Source organism: Rousettus aegyptiacus, unplaced genomic scaffold (assembly GCF_014176215.1).
Source record: "Rousettus aegyptiacus isolate mRouAeg1 unplaced genomic scaffold, mRouAeg1.p scaffold_m13_p_1, whole genome shotgun sequence".
Lineage (NCBI taxonomy): Eukaryota > Metazoa > Chordata > Mammalia > Chiroptera > Pteropodidae > Rousettus > Rousettus aegyptiacus.
Window position 1 is genome coordinate 87,752,572 of NW_023416284.1, and position 19,485 is coordinate 87,772,056.

Sequence of the window (19,485 nt, forward strand, 5' to 3'; positions counted from 1 at the left end):
TATTGAGAACAGTTCTGGGTGATAACCAGGTAAAGGAAGTCAGAAATAGTGAAAGACAGATTAGGAGTTTTAGAATTCTCAGGTTAATAAGGTGAGATTAGATAGATAGAAAGGTGATATAGATAGATAGTAAGATAGATAGATAGATAGATAGATAGATAGATAGATAGATAGATACATACATACATACATACATACATACATACATACATACATAAAAAATCTCCATGGACTTTTTATCTTTCTTTTCTATTTTGAAATTGGAGTCTATGAGTAAACTGTCAATGGGATTATAATTCAAAAGATATCAAACCTTAATATTATCACTATGTGGCATCTAAACCTTTTAGCTCTGCTTTAGCCTCTTTGGGGGGAAAATTGGAACCATGAATCATGTTATAAGCCACATACCTCCTTTTATAGCCCAAGAAGATTCTACAAACCCCAAGTGGCCCAATTCTAATTCATTAAAAGGTGAGCTACATTTGTTTCACAATAGAAGAGCCCCAGTGTTGATGATAACAATAAGAAAATATCTTCCAGAGGCTTAACTTTATTTTCAGTTTCAATAATTTCTGTAAAGTGCTTGCTCAGTATGCAAGTAGCCCAAGGCACATATCCACATTTTTCAACAACACCATGACTTCCTTTCTTTGAGGAGTAATTTGCTAAAGAAAGAAAAGTAATCACAAAGTAACCACATCTAAGAATAATATCAAAAATATTCATAGTAACTATAATTTATTGAATAACAAATATGCTAGTCATTGAATTAAGCTCTGTGCTGACGATTGTACATTTATGTATATCCTCATACAATTTTCATAAACTCAAGTACCATTATTATTCTTATTTTATAAAATAAGAAACTGAAGCTTAGAGAGTTTAAATGACATTCCCAAGATCTGCACTACTAGTAAGGGGTAAAGCCTTAATACCAATCACAATAATTTGCCTCCAAAACCGATGTCTCCAAATTTGCCTCCAAAACCAATGCTTTTAATCACTAGAATATATTGCTTTCAAAGAAATCAACCCAAGACAAGCAAGCCTGAACTTAGTACAATAAATGACATAAGGCACTGAGAGGATATTGTGAATTTAAATGGAGATAGGGGCAGTGGAGCAAGCAGAGAAGGGCATTTGGGACCTGGGAAAGCAGAATGAGGAAAATGAGGTCGAAATGGGAGAGATGGAAGAAACTAATAAAGCTTAAGCACCTAATCCCTCACTTTCCCCAGCCTTTTCCAAGGCCTAAAATACGTTCACATGGTCATATATCTGCATAAAATTTATAAAAATATGTTAATATTGCTATTTTTCCATTCCATCTTCCCCAGCTTTCCATTTTCCCTCATATACAGCAGCAATGGAGTAGAATTAGGCTTTTTGAGGATCCAATTGAGAAAACATTATATCAAGGAAACATTTAGTTTTAGTTTAAAGGAATATAAAATGTGCTTCAAGATCTCTTCCCTGTATGGTTAAGTAATTGCTACCTGATTTGGCCTCCAATTGTATATCCGCTTCCCATTGTGTCGGTTTACTTTCTGTATGAGCCCTGTAAATGAATAATGAGGAGAAATGGTGTTTGAAATGCTGGACACTGAAATCTTATAGTTTATATATGAAAACAACTTCAAGAATATCTCAAATTTAACAATTCCAAAAATGTGTTTGGCATTGCCAACAATGAGCTGTGAAGCTAAAAGAAACATCTAAATTATATTTTTAAAAATCATCCGAGCATGTGAGAGGAGAGGCTGAATTATCTACTTCTCTCTATAGAAGCTAATATTACAAAATTGTCATATGAAAGTTATAAAGATAATGCAGCTAAATAATGTAGAAGATATACATTATAAAGGTACATCAAAAAGTTAATTTTTAATTTTATTTTTATGATGTTTGTGGAATTCATCAGCTTTTTAAAATTTGTAATTTGTTTCAATTTAGTTTCTCATTTTAAATAAATACTTTCATATCTAGTTTTGTATTCATACTTTTGTATTTTTTTTTCTTATAGATGACCCCCACGCATTATTATGTTATCCATAAAACATAGATCTGCTCCAACCATTGAATTAAGAAAAGAAAAATCACATCTGTTTCTTGTTGTATGCTATGGTTGTCCTTTGAGTTGGACGACTTACCAGAAAACTTTCTCTTGGGTCCAATACCCACTTTTCCACACAAAAAAAGAGGCTTTCTTTCACCACTCAGTCTCTTTCTTTCCTCCCAGGTATCCTTTTAAAGTATTTTCTCTAGAGGTATGTAAAAAAATATATTTTATTTCATGTTTTGAGATATGTTTAAATATATAGTGATTATGTTTAAATATATGGTGATTAACATTATTTTTTGAGACTGAGAACTTAAAGTTCTCACTCTTTCCCAAATAAGTGAATAAAACTGTAGAATATCAATATCTTTAAAATGCATAAATCCCACCCAAGTTTTATTCTTAACTGTTCATAAATCACATCCTCTTTCTTCTTTCAATGTCTTTTCTAGAGGCAGTGCTCTTCCATCCATATCCAGGTTTAAGACTCTAGGTAGAAAAGAGCTTCCTAATCAGGTTTTCCACAAATCAGGGGCAGGATGGAGAGAGTAGCCTGTTTTGAGATAAGGCAAGATAAGATTTGAAGAAGCTTCTAAGAGAGAGTTTCTGCCCTTTCAGCATAAATCTAGTGCTGAACACCATATTCTCAAGATTTTAAAACTTGGCAGAGAAAAACAGGGAAAGGATGCCTTTCTTTACTTGAGAATCCTCTGTTCTCCATCTCAGAATACTGTGTTTTTCTCATGTTTTCTGTCTTTCATATCTAGTAGACTCTTAATTTTAAACTTGACAAACCCAAAACATTGTGATGTTGAAGCAAAACATTATGACTGACATAAGTACATAAGGAATTCAAACTTTGGGTGCTATGATGGCCAAGTGGCTAAGATGTTGAACTCTAATAGTGCTTCCCTCTGCAGGTTTGGGTCTTGCCCACACAGCTTTGCTTTCTAACTTAGCTCACTGTTAAGAGTTACTTGTGGCCAAGGTGTCATTACTTGTTCAGCTACATTTGAAAAATCAATTGTAGTACCATTTAAATACATACCTTCCTTGTGCTAGGTATTATTTAGCAAGATCAGGATATAAGGCCAGTTTGAATCTCAGCATTCCAATCTTAGTCTTGACTTTCTTTCCTTGCTAGAGAAAAAATCATTCTCATAGCTGAGAATTGAAATAATTTCTTGGACAATTCTGTAACTACAACCCAGGGAGAAAGTAAGTTTAAAATGACTTGTTTTCAGGGAACTTGAGCTGCCCTTAATAACTCCGTTTTGGAGTGCCTTATCTGAGCAGTCTTCAACATCTTGTGCAGAGCCTAAAACATAGTCAAGTATAGTAACAATTTCCAGAAGTCCTTGAGCAGCTGGGGAAAGAAAAGCAGCACGATGACCTAAAATAAAGACAAGCTTTGGAATAATATTATGCACACTCCCAATACCATTTAAACAGTTTTGTGGTATGCAAAAAAAAAAAAAAAAAAAAACTAAGTTTCCCAATTCCTTTTAAAAAGCTAGTGTAACCTTGACTCCAAAACCTTCCAAAACTGAATGAAAAGGAAAGACCAATATCGACTCATGTGTATTATTGCAAAAATTATTAATAAAAAATTGGTATGTTAAATTGAACATTATGTTGACTAAACAAATGATTTTTTTCAGAACATAAAAATAATTTATCATCAGAAAAAAATCTATTATTAAAGTGTATTAAGACAGATAGATACAGAGGACAAAATGGTGATTGCCAAATGGAAAGGGGGTCAGGGGGTTTGGTGAAAAAGGAGAAAGGATTAAGAAGTACAAATTAGTTACAAAATAGTCACAATGATGTGAAGTACAACATGGAAATATAGTCAATAATATTGTAATAATAACTATGTATAGTGCCAGGTGGATACTAGACTAATCGAGTGGATCACTTTGTAAATTATATAAATGTCTAAGTGTGTACACTTGAAACTAATAGAAAATAATATTGAATGTCAACTCTAATTGAGAAAAATTTAAAAAATACACAAATAAATAACAAAAAGATGTGTTAAAAAAAAGACAACAGGCCCAAAATGGAGTCACTTATGCTAAGCTCGTATCACCAAATCTAGACTTGCCACTTAACCTAAATGCAGTTTCACGCACCCCCAGAAATGTAATCATAACCAGTCAATCTGGAATTACATGGTCAGCACTAGTGAGGTAATCCAACTGATAGACCCTTGCCATTCCCCAAAAGGAAGGTGACCTTGTCTGAAACAATCCACTCTTTACTAATAACTTCTTTGTCCCACCCTCTTTTTACCTATAAGAGTCTTTCATTCTGTATAGCTCTTTGGAGCTCCTTTTGTATGTGTTAGATGAGATGCTACATGATTCATAAATTATTATGAAGCAATAAAATCTTTAAAATTTACTTACTTGAATTTTTATTTTTAACATGAATTAATATCTTGAAGGAGAAAAGGAAATAATCTCAGTAGGCATCAAAAATTTTTGGAAAAATTCAAAATCCAATGTAATTTTTAATTTATATACTAGCAGAATCTGTAGAGTAACACACTGAATGGATAACAATACATTCTTCATTCTTTCTGTAAATATGCCAAAGGATGTTTATAGCACCTGAATGCTCATGCATTCACATCCCAATCCTATAACCATAATTTAGTTACATGCTTAACAAGAGCTTATCATGCTTGCTCCAAAAATCTATATTTTAGTTGTACTTGTTGCTGAAAATTATACAATTTAATTATTTATCAGGTAAACTGATAACTGTAAGTGCCTCTCAAAAGAGTAGCTTTATGCTAAATAAAATTTTGAAACAATTCCATAAAAAGCAAGCTGATGGAAAAATGGATGCCTTCAAATTAGATGTGGGAGATATAACTGGAAAACTTGGAAGAAACATGAAAGCATCTAAAATGATGCTGCATTTAAATTTGAGAGTGTCTAAACCTCACATCACTTAAAGTAACAGGAGCTGCGAACTGTGGAGACTGCATGCTGAATGTGCTTTAGAGAAGGACATCCAACAGACCAAAGCTCAAAGAGAAAGCTATCTCAGAAATATTAACATCTTTGAAGTAAAATTATGTCTTTGTTTACAAATGGTAAGATTGTCTTCCATGAAAAACCAAGAGAATTGACTTATGAACCCAGGTTCCAAAGTTTCATGTTATCTCCTCTTGAACGTAATTCTCAACCTCTTAATTTTGGCCTCTAAATGGTCATGTAAATATTTCCATCGTAGTACTTTAACCTGGCTCAAATTTCCTGGATTTGTTTGCTAGAAAGGGTGTTGATAAACTCACCGACTAGCCAACTCTTTATCTTTCCATTTCTACTTAAAAGATTTGGGGCTGAGCACTATATAATGATAAAGGATAGAGTAAAAGGATAGAGTGTGTGGAATCACTTCCTCCCTGAAACAAAAAGAGCCTAGCTCGGGGAATAGAAGTCATGTCTTTCATCCTCAAATAGTCTCTAGCCATGATCCTTATGCAAAACTGATGGACAGAATTTAAAGAGATTAAATTAAAAATGATTTCTCTTCTTAGAATCATTTTGAGGGGGAAATAATCAGCTGCTCCATTCTGCCATCTCATGCTGGGAAAATTAATCTTCTAGAAAGCTGAGAAAAGGAAATTGGCTGTTCTATCTGTAGGAGATATAAAGTAAATATTCTTTTTCCCTCTAAGTATAGGAAGGGCACCTCTTACCTGATAGTTTTATAACTTATTCCAGTAGAAAAGGGTGACTCTTTCAGCTTAAAATATTCAATAAGCCAAGGTGCCATATTTGGGAATAGCATGTTCTGTACCCCATTAGTAGCCTAACCTTGATTCTAAAAACTGCAAGCATTGCCCAAAAAAGACAGAAATTATTAATAAAACACTATATCACCATGAACAAATAAGACAGAAAATGTAAAAATCTAAGGATTCTCCACTCAGGTTCAAAACATCTTGAAGTTCTCACACTTTTTAAATAAATATAAACTGGAGTCTATACAAAATACATTTTAAGTGTGATTAATAAAAATACACACACACACACACACACACACACACGAGGAATTTCCTCTTCCTTTTTTCAAAAGACTGGTGATGTTTCAGTTAAAGTAAAATATGTGAAATTACATAATTACTTTTGGATCTTCATTTTTACTCACTCTTAAAAAAAAGTCACTTGGTTAAATTTATCTAGGAATAAATTTAACCAAGGAGGTAAAAGACCTGTACATTGAAAACTATAAGATATTGATGAAAGAAATTGAAGAAGATACAAATAAATGAAAAAATATACTGTATTTATATATTAGAAGAATTAATATTGTTAAAACATCCATATTACCCAAAGCAATCTACAGATACAATGCAATCTCTATTAAAATTCCAATGGCATTTTTCACAGAAAAAGAACAAACAATCTTAAAATTTGTATGAAACAAGAAAAGACCTCAAATAGACAAAGCAATCTTGAGAAAAAGAACAAAACAGATGCATCACATTTCGTGGTTTGAAACTATAGTACAAAGCCATGGTAACCCAAATAGTATGGTATTGGCATAAAAAGAGACACGAAGATCAATGGAACAAAATAGAGTGCCCAGAAGTAAAACCATACATATGTGGTCAATTAATTTACAACAAAAGAGTGAAGAATATACAATGGGGAGAGGATATTCTCTTCAATAAATGGTACTGGGAAAACTGGACAGCAACATGCAAAAGAGTGAAACAAGACTGCTATCTGACACCATATGATGCGGGATGGTGCAAATTCCCCCAAGTAGAGACTCGAGCCCTATGCCTACTGAGAGAGGGTCTTTGACTTGGTGCAGGAAAGAATTCAAACACAAGCCAGAGAAAAAAGGAAAGTTTATTAGAGAAGGAATCACGCTCCACAGACAGAGACATGGTTTCCTCCTCAAGACAGAAAATGAGATCCCAAAGTTTAAGGAATTAGGTTTATATCTATTTTCCTTTCTGGGTGTGGGCATGCAGCATTAAAGGCATGGAAAAGTAGTTATTAATAATCTCAACAAGAATCTTCCTGTAGGTTCTGGCCCTGTGCTGATGAGCCAGGTTCCCATGTCTAGCAGCATGGAGCAGGGTTGAATGCAATCTGGTTTAATATTTTGTCAATTTCTGTAATTCTCAGGCCCTTTTCTATGTTATATACACAAAAGTTAACTCAAAACATATTAAAGACTTGAATGTAAAACCTGAAATCATAAAAGTCCCAGAAGAAAACATAAAGAGGTAAGCTCCTTGATATCAGTCTTGGATAACTTTTGGAATTTAATACCAAAGCAAAGGAAACAAAAGCAAAAAAAAAAAAAAAAAAAAAAAAACATGTGAGACTATATCAAACTAAAAAGCTTCTGCACTACAAAGGAAACAATCAACAAAATGAAAGGGAGGAGCACACTTTCTCTTTCCGCCAAAGACTGAAGACTGCATTTCGCTGGCTAGGGCTGTAGATAAAACACTAAAGATCTGTACAGGGCAAAGCAGAGCAGTCTGAAGCAGAGCAGACCTGTCTAGTTGAAAAGAATCCTTTACCCTAGGGCTGCCTTGTCTAGGGCCATCTCACCACCATGCTGTTCTACAACCCTGATGCTTCATAATTAAGCTGTAGCACTATTGAGCTGTTCCATAGCTGTGCTGTTCTCACAGCCATACTGTATCACAATTGAGCTGTTTGCAACTAAATAAAGTTCCCTTCTTCATCACATTCCAAATTGAAGATTCCTGTTGGTGTTGAGTTGGCACCAACAACCATCGGTAGACACTCTCATATTAAATTTTTGTACATGTGCACCAGGAGAATATATAAGGATGTTTGTAGTACTACTGTTCAAAAAAAAGAAAATTGGAAACAAAGTAAATGGCCAGCAGAATTGTAAATTTGTGGTATATTCACACAAGACCACTTTATAAAGCAATAGAAAGAAATGCATAAGTCTTACAAACATCTTCTTAAGTGAAAAAAGATCACAAGTGCACAGGACCTTAGGCTGATGAGAGTCCTCAGGGCACAGGTGGGACACTGGCAATGCAAGTGACTGTGCAGAGAAGGCCTCCTTAGCACGCCAGCCTCAGGGAGGGCAGACAAGGGCCAGTGGCTCTGTGAGGCCCCATGAGCAGTCCCGGGCTGAGGATGGAAACCCTTGACCAGAAGTTGCCAAATGTCTTTCTGCAGAACCTGTGCTGCTGGATCCTGAGCAAGAGTGAAGCCAATATAGCCCAACAATCCAGTATGCTATGTGAGTTCTTGGCAGCAACTTTGCCCCAATTGTTGAAAGAGATGAATTTCTAGTAGCTGAAAAAATTCAAAAAAGAATGTATTCAACAAAGAAAGGAAGCAGATGCTACATTGTTTTTAGAACATCACAGAAATTTCATTTGCTGAGAGTTCTGAAAAATAAAATGGTCAATTCTTTACCTCTTGCTAAGCCTAAACAAGGATCCACACAAACAGCCAAACAAGGTTTCTAGTTATTCCACATTATTTGTTTGAGCATTACCAAGAGATGCTCACTCAACTCCCTATGACTATGGCCAGGGCTCAGACTCTCTCATTGAACTACCAGGATCACAGCACCCAGTCAGCTAGCTCAGTGCTCTGGCAGTATGGGAAGCAGTGGCATTAACAGTATAAACATGTATGCCCTAAATCAGCAGTCCTCAACCTTTATAGCACTAAGGACCAGTCCTCCTATGAAAATCTAATGTCCAATGATCTGAGGTAGAGCTGAGGTGGTGATGCTAGCACTGGGGAGCAGCTGCAAATACACATGAAGCTTCACTGCTTGTCTGCCACTCACCTCCCGGTTTGTGGCCCGGTTCCTAAAAGGCCACAGATCAGTAGTGGTTCACAGCCAGGGGCCGGGGAATCCTGCCCTAAATGGCCCAACCCCCACACAATCTCTTTTGGAGACAGTCTCATCAAGCTGCAAGAATCTGCCCTAAATGGCCCAACCCCCACACAATCTCTTTTTTGGAGACAGTCTCATCAAGCTGCAAGAATCTGCCCTAAATGGCCCAACCCCCACACAATCTCTTTTTTGGAGACAGTCTCATCAAGCTGCAAGAATCAGAGACTGTCTTCGACAGCAGTTGGGAGTCACGTATTACATGAACTTTAACTACAAACCAACCTCTTTACAAACTACTACCTCAAAAGGTATTCCCGACACTGTCTCACAATGTGACAAGGCCAAGGAGAGAAGGAGATGCAAGCGGTGCTGTGGAAATTACTGAGGCAGCCCTTGTCAGAGACATTTTATGCATATTCCAAGGCATAGATAGCAAAAACATCAAGATGAGCGACACCAAAAACTGTTACAAAGTGGAGGGAAAGGCAAACCTAAATAAACCCTTGAGAGATAGGACAGTCAGACTTGCTGAATTGGGATGGTTACATAATAAAAAGAGAAAATACGGACCAGAGGAGTCTAGATCATTCATTTGGAGTCGTAGGTCAGAGTATTTGTGTTGCCTTGCACCAAGAACTCAAAAAATACTACCAATTACTCTCTGTTTTGCACTCCCGGCTATAGTTAGAGGATGATCGAGGTGTGAATTTGGGCCTTGAGAGCAGCTTAACAATCCAGCACCTCTTAGTTTGGAAATATGATCCCAGGATAAGACTGAAGACTCTTGCAGCCCTAGTGGGCCGCTGCCAAGGAAAGAAAGGAAGTAGGCTGGCCTCAGCTGTCCATGCCTACACAAAAATGGGATACGCATATATGAGGTCATTGGTGCAGCATATTTTCAGCTTAGCGTCGCATGCCAGAGGACACTTACCATGAAGTAAGGAATGCTACTCAATTCTCAGACTCAAATTTAAAAAGCTTGGGCACTCAATTACTCTCTTGTTTATTTTTCCCATGATTACTACTTTTTCTTAAAAGTAATACTACGACATCTCATCATATTTTGTACAGTGCTTTGAAAGCCAGTTACTTCATTGATATCTGCTGATAGCTATATTTGATTAGGGGGAAATCATTATTCCAAAATTAACAGTGAGATATTCAGCAAGGTCAAATCATTTGTCCACATGTTCTGGCAACAGCAAGTTGATGTCAAAGCTAGGATTAGGTCTATTAAGTATTTCTCCAGTTTTCCTTGCGGAACAAGATTACATGTTCTGTTGCTTTGTATGATTACTGTATAAACTAAACTCATTTTGATTAACTATAGTGCTAACAATTTTAATAAAACAAGTTATTTGTAGATGTACCTATTGAAATACAGTTAGTTCTGCTGTAATGCAACACATGTTTCTAAAAAGTCACTGTGCTATAAGAAACTACAAAGTCAAAACCACAGGACTTCCAACAAAAAGTAGAGTGAAGGGGCACCACACTCAAAAACCTTGTCAGTGACATTAAATTTAAAAAGTATGAGAACTCAATAGAAGTTGAAGCATAATTTTAAACACATTAAATTGGTAAGACATGGGTAAATTCTAGAATAAATGTGGCTTTTACCTTGAAAATGCTCAGATGTTGGCTTGTGAATATTGGTCGAAAGGGACTTATCTAAAGTGCAGCAGAAGGTTGTGGCTGCTGACACACACTATGGATTAAGGTAGCTGGTGTGGATGGATTGCTGTTTTCTCCTAGTTTCTCATGGTTGAAATTTCACTTAAGCAATCACAAAATTTGTGTTATGCTCAAATTATTTCCTAATTATTAGTTGTGTTATAACAAACTGTTTTAGAAACAAGCATGACAGCAGAACCAACAGTATATAGTATTGTTTTGTGGGTGCTATCAAAAGATATAAGTGGCATTCTACGTGTACATGTGTTGTGCAAGTTGCTCAATGTCTTGTAGCCCTTTACATGGCAGTGTTATAGTTATACTTTATTACTGCATATTATTTTATTATATGAACAAATATTTTACTTAGCAACTCTCTTCTTGATGAACATCATGTTCTTTGTAGTTTTAAACCTTATGAACATTATTAAAATAAACATCCTTAAGGAAAAATAGATTACAAAGATTGATATTTTTATAAAGCTCGAAAGAAGTAAAACTGAATAACACGTTGTTAAGGGATACACATATGGGAAGGGATTTTTAAAAAGGAAAAGAAAACCCGATTAATGAGATAAAATATTTGCAAATCATATAACTAATAAAGGGTTAATATCCAAAAATATAAAAAGAACTCATACAACTTAACAGAAAAAAAATCCAATTAAAAAATGGGCAAGGATTGAAGACGTTTTTCCAAAGACATACAAATGGCCACAGAACATGAAAAGGTGTTCAACATTACATAATAATCAAGGAAATGCAAATCAAAGCCACAATAAAATATCATCTAAGGACTGTTACAATGGCTATTATCAAAAAGATAAGAAAGAATATGTGTTAGCAAAGATGAGAAGAAAAGGGAATCATTATTCACTGTTAGTAGGAATGTAAATTGGTACAGCCACCATGGAAAATAGTATGGAGGTTCCTCAAAAAATTAAAAATAGAACTACCATATGACCCAGCAATTCCACTTCGGGGTATTTACCCAAAGAAAGTGAAATCACTATCTTGAAAAGATATCTGCACTCCCATGTTCATTGCAACATTATTTACAATAGCCAAAATATGGAAACAGCCTAAGTGTCCATCAGCGAATTATTTAGCTATAAAGGAGAAAATCCTGACATTTGTGACAACATGGAGGAAACTTGATTCATTATAGTAAGTGAAATAAGTCAGAGAAAGACAAATACTGTATGATTCTACTTTTAATATGGAATCTAAAAAAAAAAATCTCATAGTTACAAAGAACAGATTAGTGATTGTCAAAGGTGAGGGGTGAGGGTGGGAAGCAAAATGAATGAAAGTTGTCAAAAGGTGCAAGCTTTCAGTTATAAGACAAATAAGGCCTAGGGATATGATATACAGAGTGGTGACCAAAAAAAATAAAAAATAAAAATAAATAAAATAAAGAAATAAAAAGCTATCCTGGCAAATTGAAGAAGATTGCATCTATGCTTCTACTATATCCTAAAACTAAAAAACAAATGTTTTCATAATTGAATCAAGATCATCTATATGCATCCAAAGCCAACATCATATTTAAGGCATAATCTATAGTCAGTCTAGTCTAATCAAGTATAAGAACAATAGGAAGAGTAAAAAATAAAAAATACAAAATTGAGTTACAGGAGACCAATCTTTTTTTGCAAGTGGTATGAATGCAAGATGAAAATTCAAGAGAATTCACTTAAGAGTTTAGATTTCAAATGTTCAATGTTATCTCCTCTGGAATGTGCCCACCTTTTTCCGAAGGGTGCTACTTGTCATGCAAAACTTATTCTCAGCCAGATTCGTGACCCACGTTCAGATTTATAAATTTGTTTGCTAAGGTATTAATATTCTGACTGTATTTGTACTCTTTGGCCAAAGAATTATTAATAAAATTATGAACTCTAGCATATTCTTTGTCTTAAAATTATACATCCTGGTGTTGCCCGAATGGTTCTTGTCTTATTCCGTAGGAAAGAATTCAAGGGTATGAGAAACAGCAAGTAGGAAAGTGCAAGATTTATTAAAGGGAAAGTACACGCTGAAGAGGGGACAAGTGCAGGCTTATGAGAGAGAGAGAACGTGAGTTGCCCCACGATGGCTGATTATAAACTTTTTGTTCTCCCTAGAGGCAGAGTCCAGGAAAATATGGTGGAGACCTAGGCTTGTTGTCTGTTCCAGTGGGCAGAGAGCTGTTTCTCAATTTTTCTTCCTCTGTGGTGTTTCTGGAACTGTGGCTTCAGATGCATAATGGGAGCTGCAGTATTTGTAATGTGGATGAGATTATAATGATATTAAAATTAGCCAAAGGTCATGCCTTAGCCAAAGATGGCATCAGGCTGGAAAATACCAATTTGGCCTTATCTACCCCTGCCAGGGCTAAAACAAGGAAAGATTTGAAGGAAAAATTTTCAGAGCTGAATCCTGGAGGATGTCCCTGTACTACCAGTCTTGCCTCAAAAATGATTTTATTTCTGAAATTTGGGCCATAATAGTAGAGAAGCAGTAATCTGTAGTTGTTTAGCTTTACATCACTCTCCTTCATTGAAAAGCTCCCAGATTTGAAACCATAGTTTTCTTTTTCAGTAGAAAGCAGAATTCTCTTGCCTACCTAGGGACTGAGGGACATGTCATGGTCAATAACAAAGCAGAAACTTTTGCAGCCATGAGGTTTATCAAATTGGGATTCAATAGATACCTATAGATGTTAATATCACTATGTAGAAATGTTTTCTTTTTAAATTTCCTTTTTTCCTCTCTGAAGTATAAATTCTGAGATTTTCAATCCGAATGTTATTTGTAAGTGGGGGAAGTGAAATCTGTTAAGTAATCAAAGAAGAGGAGGGGAAAGGAAGAGAGAAGTTAGGGTCTAACCAATTTAGAGAGAAAGTGTGAAAATTCTTTTCTGTGAGGTTTGGGGCAAATAGGCTGAACCATTACCTAGTACCCTGGAAACAAAAAATGCATTTATTTTTCTCGTTAAATCAGCCCTACCCAGGGTTCATGTGGCTTTCCATTAAAATGATTAGCAGTTCGGAAAGCCCATTTGCCAAACAATTGCTTTCTGTGAAGATTTCCTACAATGTTCTTAATGATCAAAATAGTTTAATTGGCAGAGCAATAGACTTAAGGTTTAAAGTTCCATGGCTAGATCTTGGGTTTAATTGAAATTATTTTCTTGTGGCCCTATTCCAAAAGTAATATGACTAAATATCCTCATCCCTTGCAGAAACTGATATTTAGGAGTGAAAATGTTTGGCAAACAGAAATTGTAAATCTTTCTTCATGTTTTACCCAAGAGATATGATGGGGTTGAGGACATGCTACTCAAAATATGGCACCTTCGCCTATTGAATATTTTAAGCTAAAGGAGTTAGAGAAAATGGCAAAAGCACAAAAGTTACTCTGACGTTCTACCAACCCTTCTCCCCCGAAACAGATTATAAAATACTCAAGTGAGAGATGAATTTCCTATACTCAGAGGAAAAGAGAATCCTTATCTCAGAAGACACGGAGACACCAAGAATAATCCTAGCAAACAACCCTCGATTAGTTTTCCCCAGTTTAGCACGCTTACCTCATATTTTTTGACTTATAGTATTTCTCCTCAACTGTTCACTCTCCATAAAACTCAGCATAAAAACATTCAGGTTTAACCATTTTTTATGGTCTTCATTTCCTTATGAAAACTCCTGTGTCATGTAAAACTTACATTAAATAAATTTGTATGCTTTTCTTATGTTAATCTGTCTTTATCATTTTAATTTTCAGACACAGTCAGAAACCTTAAGAGAGTAGAGGGAAACATTTTTCTCTTATATTACCATCCTAAAATGAATTGGCATATTTGTGTCCCTTTTTGTGCACTGCAACAGTTTATATGATCTTGTATTGAAAGGACAGGAAAGCACATGTGTTATTACTACAAATCTTGTGCTCTGGAACACCCTCTGCCCCATCCTATAGTCTCTCCCTCATCAATGTCCTTAGATTCCAACCCTGAGCTATGATAGTCACTCCCAAAATGTTGACTGTAGGATTTAGTGATTATTTGAGTTTTACCTTAACCTGAAGAGAAACTACTGTAGGAGAAAACAGTGGGAGAAATGGGAGATATTGATGAGAAAAACTCTTTGTGGAAGATTGTAAGACGCAGGAGAAAAGAAATTTTGCTTTAATTTGGTTTTGTTTCAAATAACTCATCATTTTCAAAGGACTAACACCATTGAGTGAATGAATAGACAAGTGTTATCATTTTGTTTCTAGAAGATGGATATTTTGCATTTTTCCTATTCCTCCCTCACTTTTGGCAACCATGAGCCATGAGGTTCTAGAAAGAAAGAAAGAAAAGAAAAGAAAAGAAAGAAAGAAAGAAAGAAGGAAGGAAGGAAGGAAGGAAGGAAGGAAGGAAGGAAGGAAGGAAGGAAGGAAGGAAGGAAGGAAAGAGAAAAAGAAAAAAAAGACCCTCTTGCTCTGTAGATTAACCCACAAATGGACCAGTGGACATCTTGTCAAGAGCAAGTTAAACTTGGGAAATCTTCAAGTAAAGCATAGAAGACACCAAGTTCTGCAACAGAATCCATTCACTTTATTCTTTTTAAACCTACAGTATAAATAAAATGAATAACCACTTTTTTCAAGGCTTAAGCCAACCCTGTACTTCCAGAAAAACTGTCTGTGAAGCTTTTGGGCCATCATGGACCTTCATCCACCACCACCATCATTTATTTCAGACTCCCACCCTCCATATGTACCATATGTCTGAGCTCTTTCCCTCCTCTTTGCTGTTTTCTGTAAGGGTTTCTGCATCAGCTTCCTCCCTAACCTATCTCTCAAAGTCATTAATCAAAGACTTTGACAGGATTACATTACATTAATGAATAGCTCCTGATGACTATATATTCAGTTTTTGCAATTTTAGAGGGTGTTATAGTTTTAACTGTTGATGAATTTAATGTGAAACAAGGAACTCTTTATTAACCTCAGTCTTCAGAATCAGAGAAAGGAAAGCCCCTTCCTCACCTCCCTACATACTCTTTGTATCTTACGTGACAGAGGTTCTCCACAGATTGACCTCATGGCCTAATAGATAAAGGTATCCGATTCTTGATTGGAAAATTAAGGGCTCAAGTCAATGACTGCTGTTTTCCTTTACTGATCTGATTCACTTCCAACTTGGATAAAGCTTGGAAGTTTCTTAAAATTTAATTTTCAGCCTTTGCCTTTTTTTAATACTGTCATCTGGTTGTCAGTTCACACATAAAGGTAAAACTCTTATTTAACAAGTATACACGAGATTCTTGTTGTGTGACAAGTACTTTACAACTGAACAAGACAGAAATAGCATGTGTCCTCAAGAAACTTAGTTTCTACTGGACCCAAAAAGATGAAAACAAGAACATGTAACCGTTGAACAACACCAGGGTTAGGTGCACTGATCCTTGCACAGTTGAAAAGCCACATGTAACTCTGACTCCCTCAAAACTTACAGTCTTCTCTTGGTATCCATAGGGGGACTGGTTCCAGGACTCCTGCAGATACCCAAATCTGGGATGCTTAAGTCATCTATATAAAATGGCATAGAACAATATGTACAGTCAGCTCTCCAAATTGTGGATCCCCAACCTAGACGGAAAATATATTTTTTTAGCCATGGTTGGTTGAATCCATGAATGCAAAACCCAAAAATGCCAAAGGCAGACTGTATATTAAAAAAAAAAAATCTGGGTATATAAGTGAATCCAGGTAGTCCAAATCCATGTTGTTCAAGGGTCAAATGTAAATAGAAACAAAATGACTAAAATGTGGTTCAAGTCCTAAAAAGAAATTAGCAATGGACTGAGATCAAGAATAAAGGATGGGGGCTTTTTTAGGCAGAGTATTCCTGGCAGAAGGAATAATGATGCTAACTTTCTGAGAACCTGAGAGCATTTAGTCCTCTCAAAGTTCAGATTACTGGACTTTTGGAGGAGGTAATTAAAAGGCATTAGGGTGAGTCAAATTTCTGGGAACAGGGTCTCTGACTAGCATTCTCTATGACTGCATCTCTGAACATGGTTTGAAATCCGTGTTCTACAGATAAATATAACTGCCTCTATTTCCCCAAATAGTAGTCTCATAGAGAAGACTAAAGGCAGAAGCACCAAAGGCTTTTATTCCAAACTATTCTGTCCTCTGGAGCAACATCTATGTAGTCATCATAGGTTCAGTTTTAGCAAGAGTGTAAATATCATAAATAGGTCTGAACAGTAGGGAAATTGTTCAAAATATTAAAAATAGAACTACCATATGACACAGCAATTTCACTTTCAGAATATTAAAAGAATTGAATAAGAGTCTCAAAGAAATATTTGCACGCCCATGTTCATAGCAGCATTATTCACAATAACCAAGAGAAAGAAGAAACCCAAATATCCTTGGAAAGATAAATAAAGTTTCATATACATATACAATGGAATATTATTCAGTTTTAAAAAGGAAGGAAATCTTGTCACATGCTACAACATGGATAAACATTGAAGACATTACGCTAAATGAAATGTCAGGCACAAAAAGGCAAATACTGTATGATTTCACTTACATGAAATATATAAAGTACTCACATTGATAGAAACAGAAAGTAAAATGGTAGTTACCATTGTGTGGGGGAGGGGTAAATGGAAAGTTGTTTAATGGATATAGAGTTTCAATTTTGCAAGATAAAAAGTTCTAGAGATGTGTTCCACAACAGTATGAATATACTTAACATTCCTGAATACTACACTTAAAAATAGTTAAGATAGTAGATTTTATGTGTTTTATTACCACAATTAAAAATATACATATTTACACAAAATAAAATAAATAAATATTAAAAAAAAAAAAAACAGTTGGCCATACATGTATGGCTTTATTTCTGGACTCTCAATTCTATTACTTTGGTCTATATGTCTGTCCTTATTCCAGTACCATACTGTTTTGGTTACTGTAGCTTTAACCAAGTATTTCAATCAGAAAGTGTAAGTCCTCTACCTTCTTTTTCAAGATTACTTGAGCTATTCATATTACAATTCAATATGAATTTGAGAAATAGCTTTTTCTATTCTGCAAAAAAAAAAAAATGGAAAAATTGAAAATTCTCCAGTAAGCTAGTCACAAAGACAAGACAGGGAGCGATATCTTCAAGCGCCAGCTCCCAGGGGAAAAAAAAACAACATCACCACCAGGATGCAGATAACAGAACTGTCTACCAGACTCTGTTTGCTATAAGATTTAAGAGTCCCCCAGAAACAATATATCTATGTACCAGACGATAACAGCCAATCCACTTCTATAATCTCCTTCCTTGTTTAATGTTTAATTAGGGTGTAGTTCTAGGGGATGTCCTGTACAAAGATATACTAATAGCTAACTTCTGCTTCTGTAAACCTGCTTGCCTAATGTAGTTTTAGGCTTTATAAGCTACCTCCTCTGGAAACTTGGGGCTGATTCTCTGACCCTGCATCGTAGAGAGAGTTAGTCACCAACCGGCTAATAAAGGCTCATAATTACTCTCAATTGGCATCATGGGTCTTAGATTTGAACACTATGTGGAGAGTGGATTGCAAACTGACAAGGTCCTTGCAATCTGTGAGGTCAACCAAGGCTTGCGTCATCTCTAGGAACCCTCCTAAGAATGGGCAAGTACAAACCGATCAGAGAATAATGCCATGTTGCTCTGAGGCAGGGAGTACCTCATAGATTTGAGCAGATTGAAATGCAAAAGATTGTAGCAGGGTGTGTAGGTTGGGTGGGGATAATTTTCTTTTAGTTAGCAATTGTATGCTCTTGTATTAAAGCAGCTTGCAAAAATAAAACTGGGCCACTACTTCATCATCAGTGGATAGTGGACCTCCTGATCCGTTTTCTGTCTTCTTTTTTTCTCAATCTCTCACCATTCCTACTCAGGTTTATTTTCCAGAGCCGTGTTGGACGTGACAGGATTTACCACTCACTGGACGCAGCAGAGCTATCCACAATTTAGTTGAATTTCAACTTCATCTTTAAATCTTTGACATACTTTACACTGGAGAGTACTGGTTTAGTTTAGTTATATGAACTCAATTGCTAAGATGAAACAACTTTTAAAGATAGCTTAATCAATCCCTCATTTCTTAATTTTTTAAAATTTTTAGTTTTTTCTTTAAAAAATATGGAACACTACATGAACTTGTATTTCTGCATTATTATACTCACACTTTAAACGCCAAATAAGTCAAGTATTCACTTTCTATTATTCTCCAAATTTAGCTAGTACACAATCATGTAACCTTGACTAGATCCATCAGATTCACTTACAAGCAAGTTGCTATGTGTAAATACCTAAGGAGGGTACAGAATTCATTTCCTGGGAATTGAACACTAGTAGGGTCATTGAAGTAATGACCTCCAGAGAGAACTATGATGATTTTTTTTTTCGTCTATGGGTGGTCCTAAAGCCTATCTGCTTTCTTTCTAAATTCTTATTCTGCCAAGAGGCCTATTCTTCCTAAAGGATAATAAAGAACTGACATGAAGGGAAGAATGAAAAGCTCTATCAGCAAGTAACTGTGATTCTTAAATGCATATACGAAAAATGCATGTGATAATGTTTTCACTTATCTGTAATAAAAGGAGAAAAATGCAAATCTTATAATGTGTTCTCCACAAAATTAGATATACTTAATTTAAAAATTTTTATTCTTTGATCACATACTTTTCACTTCTGATATTTAAAATTTTGATTTTTATACTTTAGACCTTAATAATTTATTATAAAAGTTGAAGTTGTAGATCAAAAGCTTTATATTTAACTAAAATGTATCAAATCCTATTCAAAATAACTGGTTGCAAATACTCTTGTGTCAGATTAC

At 35.4% G+C, this 19,485-nt stretch overlaps 1 pseudogene; it reads left to right on the plus strand.

Moving 5' to 3' along the window:
* Window positions 1-8,226: 8,226 nt before the first annotated feature.
* LOC107498050 lies at window positions 8,227-9,880 on the plus strand (annotated as a pseudogene).
* Window positions 9,881-19,485: the final 9,605 nt, after the last annotated feature.